Source organism: Neovison vison, chromosome 10 (genome assembly GCF_020171115.1).
Source record: "Neovison vison isolate M4711 chromosome 10, ASM_NN_V1, whole genome shotgun sequence".
NCBI classification, from domain to species: Eukaryota; Metazoa; Chordata; class Mammalia; order Carnivora; family Mustelidae; genus Neogale; species Neogale vison.
In genome coordinates this window covers 75173331-75187338 of record NC_058100.1, presented here as the reverse complement: position 1 = coordinate 75187338, position 14008 = coordinate 75173331, and the positions used below count along the sequence as shown (strand labels likewise).

At 40.4% G+C, this 14008-nt stretch overlaps 1 long non-coding RNA gene across 1 annotated transcript; it reads left to right on the top strand.

Moving 5' to 3' along the window:
• The first annotated feature begins 3835 nt into the window (after positions 1 to 3835).
• On the top strand, positions 3836 to 8648 carry LOC122918202. Its single transcript, XR_006386574.1, has 3 exons — positions 3836 to 4002; positions 7777 to 7834; positions 8252 to 8648. It is a non-coding gene; the product is annotated as an uncharacterized LOC122918202 (long non-coding RNA).
• The last annotated feature ends 5360 nt before the right edge of the window (positions 8649 to 14008 follow it).

The following is a 14008-nucleotide window of genomic DNA, read 5'->3' as shown; positions in this document are numbered from 1 at the left end:
TGGAAGCGTTTTTGATACAGAAAGAAAGTGCGGATGACCACTGGTCGTGAACATCCAATATGTGTGTGGGATGCGTAAGCGCCATAGCCTGCACTTTACTCACAGTACCTAATGAGCCCATAATCCATCCGTGTTCTATCTTCATTCCCAAAGGAGAAGACACGGTTATGACTGAGCACGCATCTGAAGTACAATCCATGAACAGATACCTTCATTAGAATCACCTGTCAGGGTCTGGTATGAGACACTTCATGATTGCTATATAGAGAAGTCCCACAGTTTCCAACTTAGCACAGACTCATCCCTTTCAGGAGAACGTACTGTACCAGAGTTCCCTCATACATTTGAAGTGTTCTGAGACGAGGAAGACACTGTGGAACAACACAGGTGTTGAACTTCCAGTATGTGTCATAGAGGCCTAAGTGCCTTACCCTGTCCTTCACTCACAGATGCAACGTTCCCGCTGTCCGTCCTTGTTCTATCTTCTTTTCTCCACTGGAAAGACACTGTGAGAAGTGAGATTTCGCCTGAAGGAGTATCCGTTAAACAGAACTTGCTATAGTCACCCGATAGACATCCGAGACTGGAGCCCTATGTGCGCCTATTGAAGTAACCACAGAGTCAGTCCCAAGACCTTCCATCTTTGACAGACGCAACACTGCAATGATTCTCTACTAAAGCACCCTTCCCTCACAATGTTGGAAGCGTTTTTGCCACCGAAAGAAAGTGTGGATGACCATTGGTCCTGAACATCCAATATGTGTTTGGGATGCCTAAGCACCATAGCCTGCACTTTACTCACAGTACCTAAAGAGCCCATAGTCCGTCCGTGTTCTATCTTCATTCCTCACAGGAGAAGACACTGCTATGAATGAGCACGCACCTGAAGTAGGATCCCTGAACAGAAAACTTCCTAACAATAACCTGTCATGGTCCTGAATGAGACTCGTTAAGTGTCGATTGCTACACAGACCGGCCCCACAATGTCCAACTTAGCACAGACTCATCCCTGTCGGGAGAACGTACTTTAGCACCGTTCCCTCGTATATTTGAAGTGTTCTGAGACGACATAGACACTCTGGAACATCACAGGTGTTGAACTTCCAGTATCTGTCATAGAGGCCTAAGTGCCTTACCCTGTCCTTCACTCACAGGATGCAACCTTCCCGCTGTCCGTCCTTGTTCTATCTTCTTTCCTCCACTGGAAAGACACTGTGAGAAGTGAGATTCCACCTGAAGGAGTTTCCCTTAAACAGAACTTGCTATAGTCCAACGGATAGACGTACGAGACTGTAGCCCTATGTGCGCCTATTGAAGTAACCACAGAGTCAGTCCCAAGAGCTTCCTTCTTTGACAGGCACAACACTGCAATGATTCTCTCCTACCACACTTCCCTCACAATGTTGAAAGTGTTTTTGACACAAAAAGAGAGTGCGGATGACCACTGGTCGTGAACATCCAATATGTGTTTGGGATGCATAAGCGCCATAGCCTGCACTTTACTCACAGTACCTAATGTGCCCATTGTCCGTCCATGTTCTATCTTCATTCCTCAAAGGAGAAGACACGGTTATGAATGAACATGCACCTGAAGTAGGATCCCTGAACTGATACCTTCCTAAGAATCACCTGTCAGGGTTTGGTATGAGACACTTCATGATTGCTATATAGAGAAGTCCCACAGTTTCCAACTTAGCACAGACTCATCCCTTTCGGGAGAACGTACTGTATCAGAGTTCCCTCGTACATTTGAAGTGTTCTGAGATGAGGAAGACACTGTGGAACAACACAGGTGTTGAACTTCCAGTATGTGTCATAGAGGCCTAAGTGCCTTATCCTGTCCTTCACTCACAGGATGCAACCTTTCCGCTGTCCGTCCTTGTTCTATATTCTTTCCTCCACTTGAAAGACACTGTGAGAAGTGAGATTCCGCCTGAAGGAGTATCCGTTAAACAGAACTTGCTATAGTCCAACGGATAGACGTCCGAGACTGGAGCCCTATGTGCGCCTATTGCGGTTACCACGGAGTCACTCGCAAGAGCTTCCTTCTTTTAAAGCACAACACTGCAATGAATCCCTCCTAAAGCGCACACCCCTCACAATGATGGAAGCGTTTTTGCCACTGAAAGAAAGTGTGGATGACCTCTGTTCGTGAACATCCAATATGTGTGTGGGATGCATAAGCGCCATAGCCTGCACTTTACTCACAGTACATAATGGGCCCATAGTCCGTCCGTGTTCTATCTTCATTCCTCACAGGAGAAGACACTGCTATGAATGAGCACGCACCTGAAGTAGGATCCCTGAACAGAACCCTTCCTAACTATAACCTGTCATGGTCCTGAATGAGACACTTAACGATTGCTACACAGACAGGTCCCACAGTATCCAACTTAGCACAGACTCATCCCTGTCAGGAGAACGTACTGTAGCACTGTTCTCTCGTATATTTGAAGTGTTCTGAGACAACGTAGACACTCTGGAAAATCACAGGTGTTGAACTTCCAGTATGTGTCATAGAGGCCTAAGTGCATTACCCTGTCCTTCACTCACAGGATGCAACCTTCCCGCTGTCCGTCCTTGTTCTATCTTCTTTCCTCCACAGGAAAGACACTGTGAGAAGTGAGATTCCGCCTGAAGTAGTTTCCCTTAAACAGAACTTGCTATAGTCCAATGGATAGACGTACGAGACTGTAGCCCTATGTGCGCCTATTGAAGTAACCACAGAGTCAGTCCCAAGAGCTTCCTTCTTCGGCAGGCGCAACTCTGCAATGATTCTCTCCTATAGCACACTTCCCTCACAATGTTGGAAGCGTTTCTGCCACCGAAAGAAAGTGCGGATGACCACTGGTCGTGAACATCCAATATGTGTTTGGGATGCGTAAGCGACATAGCCTGCACTTTCCTCACAGTACCTAATGTGCCCATTGTCCATCCGTGTTCTGTCTTCATTCCTCAAAGGAGAAGACAGTGTTATGAATGAGTACGCACCTGAAGTAGGATTCCTGAACAGAAACTTTCCTAAGAATCACCTGTCAGGGTCCTATGTGAGACACTTCATGATTGCTACATAGACAGGTCCCACAGATTCCAAAGTAGCACAGTCTCATTCCTGTCGGGAGAACGTACTGTACCAGTTCCCTCATACATTTGAAGTGTTCTGAGATGAGGTAGACATGTGGAACATCACAGGGGTTGACCTTCCAGTATGTGTCATAGAGGCCTATGTGCCTTACCCTGTCCTTCACTCACAGCATGCAACCTTCCCGCTGTCCGTCCTTGTTCTCTCTTCTTTCCTCCACTTGAAAGACACTGTGAGAAGTGAGATTCCGCCTGAAGGAGTTTCCCTTAAACAGAACTTGCTATAGTCCAACGGATAGACGTCCGAGACTGGAGCCCTATGTGCGCCTATTGCAGTTACTACAGAGTCACTCCAAGAGCTTCCTTCTTTGACAGACGCAACACTGCAACAAATCCCTCCTAAAGCACACTTCCCTCACAATGTTGGAAGCGTTTTTGACACAGAAAGTAAGTGCGGATGACCACTCGTCGTGAACATCCAATATATGTTTGGGAAGCCTAAGCGCCATAGCCTGCACTTTACTCACAGTACCTAATATGCGCATAGTCCGTTTGTGTTCTATCCTCATTCCTCAAAGGACAAGACACTGTTATGAATCTCCTTTTCTTCAATCTTATATATAAATTTCCCAAATTGGCACTCTTTCATGGCAGATTGTGTTGATTTTAAATCTCTGTTATCCTGTTCATTGATTTGCTACTCTAAATGATTATTACTTTAGAGATGCTATTTTTTTCTTTCTATTCAGATATTTCCTGTGAGAATCCACCCAAGGTGGAAAATGCAATCATACTAAATGAGAAGCCTAGGTGTCTACCTGGTCAGATGCACATTACAAAGCATCAAACCTTTTGAACTGTTTGGGGAAGAAGAAGTGACATATTTCAATCGGTACTGGTCACAACCGCCTCAGTGTGCAGGTAAAGTATCTTATTTCCCCTCGGGTTTTAGAGACTATATTAGGGACTAAATATGTCAATATAAATAAATATAGTTACATACTTCTTATGGAATCTTTATTTCATTTCAAATAAAATGGTGGTGCTTAAAATCCAATTTTTTTTTGTGGACAGTGTAGTGATAATATATATTTATTTTATGGAAGATCTGACCACTTTAGGACAGTTGGAGTCATGGAAAAATCTCTCTCTCTCTTTCTCACTCTCTCTCTCTCTCTCTCTCTCTCTCTTTTTTAAGAGAGTGTAAGCACTCTCTTACATGAGTGTAAGCAGTGAAGGGAGGAACAAGGGGAGGGATAGAATCTTTAGCAGATGCCACACTGAGTGTGGAGCCCAACACTCGATCTTACGACCCTGAGAGTATGACAAGAGCAGAAATCAAGAGTTAGACGTTTAATAAACTGAGCCACCCAGGCGCCAAGAAAATTCTCTATCTTAAGTGTTAAGAAGCTCAGTTTTTCCTGAGTAATAAATGTACTAAACATATGTTGGGGGAGGGGGGCTATTTCACTTTGAGACACACAATCAATCAGCAGCTGGGGCATATCATGGAATGTGATATAAATTTGGGCTTCTTCAGCATGTGGACTATAAAAAGGTAGGTTTCTAGCTGAGGTCAACCAAAGAATTCATATATACAGGAAAAAAACTCTAAGGACCTGGTCATAGGACACTCCAGTATTTAGAGTTTTGGAAATATTATAGAAGGAGATATTATAAGGGGATAGAAGTATTATAGGAGGAGATATTATACCTGCTTGTTTTTCAAATCAAATTTTGCCTGGCATATATAGTTTCCAGTCTTTTACTTTGAGCCCACGTATGTTTTCACATTAAAGTTAGTTTCTTTTATTTGCCATATAGTCAGCTCTTGTTTTTGTGTCCCCTCTGCCATGCTCAGTCTTTTAACTAAAGAATTTAAACCATTTATAGTTGGAGTAATTATTGATAGATTAATGGCTGTCGATGGTTTTGTTATTTGCCTTCTGTTTCTTTCCTCTGTTTCTCACTCATTTCCTTTTTTGCCAATTCTGTGGATATTTGGATCATTTTAAAATAATCTCATTTTGATATGTCTTTATTGTTTTGGCACATATCTCTTTGTAGAGCTGTGTTTGTGGTTGCTCAATGTATTAAGATGCACATATATAACTTGTCACTTCTCCCCCTGGTTTTGACATTTTACCACTTCGAGTGAAATGAAGAAAACTTACTTCCACTTAGGGTCCATTTACCCACCCCACATGTTATTTTATTTTATTTATTACTTATTTATTGAGAGAGAAAGAGGGAGAGGGATTGGAGTGGTAGAGGAAGGAGAGAGAAAATCTTTAGCAGTCTCCACGCCCAGTTTGGAGCCTGGCACAGGGCTCAATTTCACAACCTTGACATCAGGACCTGAGCTAAAGTTAAGAGTTAGAGAGGAGAAGGGAATTTGGGTAAATTGGAAGGGGAGGTGAACCATGAGAGACTATGGACTCTGAAAAACAGTCTGAGGGGTTTGAAGTGGCGGGGGGATGGGAGGTTGGGGTACCAGGTGGTGGGTATTATAGAGGGCACGGCTTGCATGGAGCACTGGGTGTGGTGAAAAAAAATAATGAATAATGTTTTTCTGAACATAAATAAATTTTTAAAAAAAGAGTGGAAAAGAGTGGACACTTAACCAACTGACTGAGCCTCCCAGGCACCCATACATTCCCCACAGTTCAAACATAAGTGTCTTAAGTATTTCTTCTACATATATTGAGCACCAAATCAAGTGATATAATGTTGCACAAACACCAAACCTAACAAACCCCTTAGGAAAAAGAAAGTCCATCATATTTACCCTTATTTCTTCCGTCTGTTGTTTTTTCTTCCTTAGTGAAGTCTCAATCCTTGTTCTGTTATCTTTTTCCTGATATCTGAAGTATTTCTTTAACAGTTCTTTAAAGACAGATCTACTGGAGATAAATGCTCTGTTTTCCTTTGTCTCAGAATATCTTCTTCTCTCTCTTAAACCCCAAATGATACTATGACAGGATATAGCATTCAGAGCTGACAGTTCTTGTCTTCTAGCACTTGAAAAATATTGTCACCCCTTTCTGCTTTGAAGGTCACAGATGAGGACCCCACTGACATTTGAATTCTTTCTCCCTTATTATTTTGCATAGTTGCTATGTAGCTGCTTTTGAGATTTTTTTCTTTTCCTCAGTTTAGTTATGGTGTATGTTGGCATGAATTTTGGAGGGTTGGTCCTGTTTGGCTTTTTCAATAAGAATGTTTATGCCTTGGGTGCCTGGGTGGCTCAGTGGGTTAAGCCGCTGCCTTCGGCTCAGGTCATGATCTCGGGGTCCTGGGATCGAGTCCTGCATCGGGCTCTCTGCTCAGCAGGGAGCCTGCTTCTCTCTCTCTCTCTCTCTGCCTGCCTCTCCATCTGCTTGTGATTTCTCTCTGTCAAATAAATAAATAAAATCTTAAAAAAAAAAGAATGTTTATGCCTTGTAAAAATTTGGGAAATTTCAGTCCATATTTTAGAAAGTTTTTTTGGTTTTGTTTTCAATCTATTTTCAAAGTGAGCCATTTATATTCTTTTCTTAAATTTTTTATTTTTTATAAACATATATTTTTATCCCCAGGGGTACAGGTCTGTGAATTGCCAGGTTTACACACTTCACAGCACTCACCAAAGCACATACCCTCCCCAATGTCCATAACCCCACCCCCCTCTCCCAACCCCCCTCCCCCCAGCAACCCTCAGTTTGTTTTGTGAGATTAAGAGTCACTTATGGTTTGGCTCCCTCCCAATCCCATATTCTATAGTCAAGTTTATTTAGCCTTCTGTCATCCGTAATCCATAATTGAGCCCATCCAGTGAGGATTTTTTAATTCCACTAGTAGTGGAATTTTAGTTCTGTAATTCCCACTAGATTTTTAAAAACCATCATCAAATAATTCCAATATCTGTGTCATCTCAGTGTTGTGATCTATTGATTATCTTTTCTCTTTTGAGATTTCTCCAGATCCTTGCTGTGAAGAATGATTTTCAATTGTATTTTAGAATTTTGGGTGTTGTATTTTAAGACTCTGGATTTTATTGAAATCTCCTATTTATCAGGCCTCCATTACTGCAGAGTGCAAGTCCAGGCTTCCACTTGGCCTCCACTGACACCGTGGAAACTAGTAAGGTGTCTTGTTCCCTGACTGTGTCTGGAAGTCAAGACTCCACCCCTGACCTCTCATCAACGTAGGGAGAGGGTTGGTCGAGGTTTCTTCTAGGAGTTTCTTCAGGAGTAATTCAAGTATTGTAAAAAAAAAAATCTGTATTGCTAGAATACTCCTTTCCTGAGCCTTTGGCTAAAGACAGCAGGCAATCCTTGGGACTTTTTTCCCCTAAACTTGTTATCATCTCTGGTCCCAGTCTTCTTCAGTGCCCAGTCCAGGATCCATAGGCGGCAACATGAAAACCCAAACAACTTACTTCGGTATGATCCTTGAATACCAAGGCCTCAGATCAGATCGACATCTCTAAATCCTTCACAATCTCTTTTGTTGGTCTTTATAATATATTCAGAATTTTTAGTGATACTGAGCAGAAGGAATAAGCACAGTTTTCTACCTCATCCTGTCCAGAACAGCAAGCCTGAAATTCCCTTTCCCATTACGCAAATGTGTAATTCTTTCACTTTAATTAACAAAGTTGATGTTCCTTTTGTAATAGTAGAGTACAAATGTCTTGACTTCTATGTACTTCAGGGACCCAGGACCATAACATGCAGAAATGGAAAGTGGTCACCACCACCAAAATGCTTAGGTAAATATTTCACTATTCTCATGGATCCTGGGAAAATCAGTATAATAGATGCTTTGCTGTTTTTAATAGACTTGTCATGGGTTAAAAAACATTCATTGAATGCTGACTACCAAATACTAATGTATAATGAAATAAAGTTGGGAAAACCCTCTTGTTCAAGCAAAAGATCCTTTAATGAAAGAACTTGATTTCATCGATTCTATGAATCTTTGATTATAACATTTAATTATCACAGCTTAAAAATAATATCTCATTTTACATCATTCATCATTTAAAGTGTTTAAAATGGACACGGTGGTCTTTCAATGAATTGGTTTGAAAAAGTTTTGAAAATGAAGCCCTGGACCTGTGTAGAAGATTCTACTTGAATGTCTGAAATTCTGTTTTCAATGTTTTATGTTCTTTTTTTTATACCAGAGCCCTGTACATTATCAGCAGAAATGATGAGAAGACATAATATAAGATTTTGATGGACTCATGATACAAAAATGTATTATTCTGCAACAGGGGATGTGATTGAATTTGACTGTCTTCGTGGATATCGTAGAAAGACACCAGCACATACATTCCGAGCCATATGTCAGGATGGGAAACTTATATCCTGAATGTGGATAAAACAATGATTAAGTTGCAGTCCTAAAATTAAAATATGTACATTTACTCAGAATTTTTCATTATCAATCCAATTCTCAGTTTATTTTTTCAAGAATTGTGTAACTCACTTATATTCATAAATCACAATTTGTATTGAATGTGATGATAATCAGAGGGATGAAGAAATCACTTCTTAAAAGCACCTCATTAAAACTTGGCCAACCAAAATGCTTTGTGCTCTACTCATTAAATACTTGTGGCAAGAAACTAGATCCAATCACTCCAGTGCCTACTTCTACCCATATTTCCTTCTAACTTACTCAAAGCTTCTTCCATAACTTCTGGGACTGTCTGAGACTCTCTGTTCAGAGGAAATGGGAGAAAATGCTTTTTTCCATCTTTAAGGTAATTTCATTTCAAAAATACATAAAAGCCTAACTATTTCATACCTACACTAGTAATAAGATGTCAGTAGTTATTATCTACTTTTGCTTATCTACCAAATGATGAAATGCAAGATCATCTACAAGATGGCTATCTAGCACACATAAAAATTTGAACAAATCATAAAGAGAAATTAGAATCTAATTGGGTATATCATTGGCATACTATAACATGAAAAGTGACCAAAAAAATCCTATATCAAGTATAGACACATACACACACACACACACACACACACACACACAGAGTATAATTTGATTCCACATAAATGTTTATAGAATAGAGATTGCTAGGAAGTACAGTAAAATATTTATAATAATTATAGTTGAATTCAGAAGTGTTGGGGCTAAGAGTTGGTAGTTAACCACGTAATGGGAGAAAATATTCACAAGTGACAGTACAGACAAAGGACTGATGTCCAAGATCTATAAAGAACTCCTCAAATTCAACACACACAAAACAGAAAATCATGTCAAAAACGGGCAGAAGACATGAACAGACACTTCTCCAATGAAGACACAAAAAGGGCTGATATCCAAGATCTATCAAGAATTTATCAAACTCAACACATTTAAAACAGATAATCACGTCAAAAAATGATCAGAAGACATGAACAGACACTTCTTCAAAGAAGACATACAGATGGCTAACAGACACGTGAAAAATGTTCATCATCACTAGCCATCAGGGAGATTCAAATCAAAACCACACTGAGATACCACCTTACACAGTTAGAATGGCCAGAATTAACAAGACAGTAAACAACATGTGTTGGATAGGATGTGGAGAAAGGGGAACCCTCTTCCACTATTGGTGGGAATGCAAGTTGGTGTGGCAACTTTGGAAAACAGTGTGGAAAGTCCTTAAGAAATTAAAAATAGAACTTCCCTGTGACTCTGCAATTGCACTACTGGGTATTTACCCCGAAGAGACTGATGTAGTGAAAAGAAAGGCCATCTGTACCTGAATGTTCATAGCAGCAATGGCCACAGTCGCCAAACTATGGAAAGAGCCAAGATACCCTTCAACAGATGAATGGATAAAGAAGATATGGTCCATATATTCTATAAAGTATTATGCCTCCATCAGAAAGAATGAATACCCAACTTTTGTAGCAACATGGATGGGACTGGAGGAGATTATGCTGAGTGAAATAAGTCAAGCAAAGAGAGAATTATCATATGGTTTCGCTTATTTGTGGAGCATGAGTAATAACATGGAGGACACTGGGAAATGGATAGGAGAAGTCAGTTCGGGCAACTAGAAGTGGGAGAGACTGTGGACTCTGAGAAACAAACTGAGGGTTTGGGAGGGGAGAGGGGTAGGGGTTTGGGTGAGCCTGGTGGTGGGTATTATGGAAGGCACGTATTGCATGGAGCACTGGGTATGGTGCATAAACAAATTCTGGAACACTGAAAAGAAATTTTAAAAAATAGATACACCTTACACCATTAGAATGGCCAAAATTAACAAGACAGGAAACAACATGTGTTGGAGAGGATGTGGAGAAAGGGGAACCCTCTTCCACTGTTGGTGTGAATGCAAGTTGGTGTGGCCTCTTTGGAGAACAGTGTGGAGATTCCTCAAGAAATTAAAAATAGAACTTCCCTATGACCCTGCAATTGCACTCCTGGGTATTTACCCCAAAGATACAGATGTCGTGAAAAGAAGGGCCATCTGTACCCCAATGTTTAGAGCAGCAATGGCCACGGTCGCCAAACTATGGAAAGAACCAAGATGCCCTTCAAGGGACGAATGGATAAGGAAGATGTAGTCCATATACACTGTGGAGTATTATGTCTCCATCAGAAAGGACGAATACCCAACTTTTGTAGCAACATGGATGGGACTGGAAGAGATTATGCTGAGTGAAATAAGTCAAGCAGAGAGAGTCAATTGTCATACGGTTTCACTTATTTGTGGAGCATAACAAATAGCATGGAAGACATGGGAAGTTAGAGAGGAGAAAGAAGTTGGGGGAAATTGGAAGGGGAGGTGAACCATGAGAGACTATGGACTCTAAAAAACAATCTGAGGGGTTTGAAGTGGCGGAGGGGTGGGAGGTTGGGGTACCAGGTGGTGGCTATTATAGAGGGCATGGATTGCATGGAGCACTGGGTGTGGTGAAAAAATAATGAATAATGCTGAAAATAAATTTAAAAAAATTTCTAAAATGAGAAAAATAAATAAACAAATAAATACAAAAAAAAAAGAGTTGGTGTTTAAGTCCTTAATGCTCACCTGTATTTTCCATGTTTTCTATCTTTGTATCACCTTTGAACTACAATAAAGATGGTTATTTTATTTGGGTGCCTGGTTGGCTCAACCAGTGGAGTGTGCCCTCAATCTCAGGGTCGTGAATTTGAGCCCCACGTTGGCTGTAGAGGTTACTTAAATATGTAAATAAATCGTTTTAAAATTAAAATAAAATAAAAATATATTAAAAGTAAGATTATATATGTGGAGAATTATGAGGACCTTTTTGATAATGATCTTTAAGTCTAATGACATCCTCATGATTTTGCTGCTCAAGGGGGTTTTGGAATCATTCAACCACAAGAGTCTGAAATACAATTTTTATGTTCATACATTTCAAACAACATTATTAGTTGAAATAAGTTGACTGGGAATATTTTTAACTTTTACAAAACCATGAAAATTTTAGATGAAAATAAAGATATAATTAAGGTAAAAATACTTTAATGTGATATTACTTCATTTTGCATCAAATCCAGTGGCATTCTTAGAATGAGAAACTGGCTGTCTCCAATGGAGTCAATTTATCTAAATCTGAAACAAAAGTGACAGCCAGTTTTCTCACATTGAAAGGAACATTGTTACAATTGACAAGTTATCTTTACAATTGGCAAGTTACAATTGGCAAGTTTATATATTGGTATATATATATATATACTATTTCTCCAAAACTTTTCACCTAATGATTGTGGAATCTATTTATAACACTTAACCTGTAATCAATATAGCATATAATTAATCATTTTCATTGTTGGTTACAAAACAGTGATTTTTAAAATGAATCATGATCTCAGGGTCCTGGGATTGAACCCTGTATCAGGCTCTCTGCTCAGCGGGGAACCTGCTTCCCTCTCTCTCTGCCTGCCTCTCTGCCTACTTGTGATCTCCCTTTCTCTGTCAAATAAATTATAAAATCTTTTTAAAAAATGACTTGAAATAATCCTTACCTCTTATTGGTTCACTGACCAAATTAATAGAGTTTTACAATTATTTGCATTAGCATTTTTTTTCAATTGTAGATCTCACTTTTTTCTCTTTTAAGCTAAACTTTTTTAAAAATAATATAAAAAACATTTACATTTTTAAAAAGATTTTATTTATTTATTTCAGAGAGAGAGGAAGGATGGAGGGGCAGAGAGAGAAAGAGAAACTCAAGCAGATTCCATGCCAAGCTCCATTGTGATGTGGGACCCGATTTCACCACCCAGAGAGTATCATCTGAGCTGAAAACCAAGATTCACACGCTTAAGCAACTGAGGCACCAGGCGCCCCAAACACCTGCATGCTTCAAAAGTCAATGTAATATCAGAAGTATGCAGAGTAATCTTACTTTCGTCATATCTGTTCCCTCATTTCATAGTTATATTTTTATTGGTTTCTGACATCTTTCCAGTGTTCATTAATCTCATTTTTTTATAGAGAAGGGAGATTATGTTACACCTTTGTACATTGCCATTTTTGTATTTACTTATGGTTTATTTATTTTTAGTATCTATTTCTAATATTCCCTTGAATAACCTTTGTCATTTGCCTGGGCAGAGGCTGCCTAAGTAGCTGTGCTGCAATGGACCTAGTCCACAACACAGTCTGGCATCATACCCCACCCAAGTGTTGCTGGGGTCAGGGTATAAAGGGAGAAGGTTCTGGGGCGTGGTCCTCTTCTGGGGTCCTCCAACTTTGGCCTCGTGGCTGGGATGCTTCAAAATAAAGGTCTAGTGGTTCCAAAGTGTAGGAGGAGCCCAAGTTGGGGGGGGGGGCTAGGTGGGATTCAGGGTCCCTCCAAGAATGGTGGTGGTGGGCAGATACTGTGTAAGCCCTCATCTTTGCACAGCCAGTGTGGAATTTTTCTTTGTGTAACTGTGTCATCCAAAGAAATAATTGTGATTTTTTTTTCTTGGTGGATGGATACTCTGCCCTTAACTTTTCATATGCAAAATTTGATTTAGTAGGGGCCAGGACCCCAGGTGTGCACAGCAGCCCCCTACCGGGAAACCATCACACTCTCTCAACGCTGTTCTAGAGTTTTTAAATATATTACTGGAAATTTGCAAAGGACTGTGTAACCTATCACATACATTACCTGGATCGTTTCTAATGGAAACGCTATGAGGTAAGTATTACCTCCACATCTTCCAGAGAATGCAAGAGTTTCAGTAAGAAAAGCCGTTGGCACATGACATGGATAGAGAGAAGTCAAACCATAATTTGAAACTAATCTGCCTCACAGATTTTTTTTTAAATAAGCAACGTTATTTCATTAGTTTTGGAAACTCCCCTCTCCAAATAATGCCTGAACTCAAAAAGCAATAAAGCTTTGGAAATTTTATCTAAAAGTGGCCAAAAATATTTTAAAATAGACTTGAAGATCATTTGTAGTTTTCTCCTCATAACATGCGGGACAAACCTGGGACAAGGGTGGATTCTCTGTTACTGTTTCTGTCAGGCCACATAAATTAAAACAATGAGAAAATCCTGAGACCTCTAGCGTGCAATGAAATTTAAAGACTTTAATAAAAGCCCTCAAGAAAATTATTCGAGAGACCTGAAAACCTAATAAAACAAGAGTTCCATTAATTTTGTGGAACTGAAACCGAACGGAACAGGAGCGGGCGAGTTCTGGCAGAACGCAACACCGACGGAGCGGAAGTTAAGTCATCATGGTCGCCACTGCCGATCACTAGAGACCCGCAGGCGCCTGCAATTCGCCCAGGCTAGAGCCCAGCCCAAGGGACCACGATGGAGCGGGAATCCGCCCCGCCTTCTCCAGGCCGCACCCTCCCAGGTTCAGTTCCCGGCATTGCCACTAGGGGCGGCCGAGGTCCCCGCAGCCCCTGTAGCTGTGAAGCTGAGTGTTCCGGGTTTCCAGCCGAGCCTATTTTC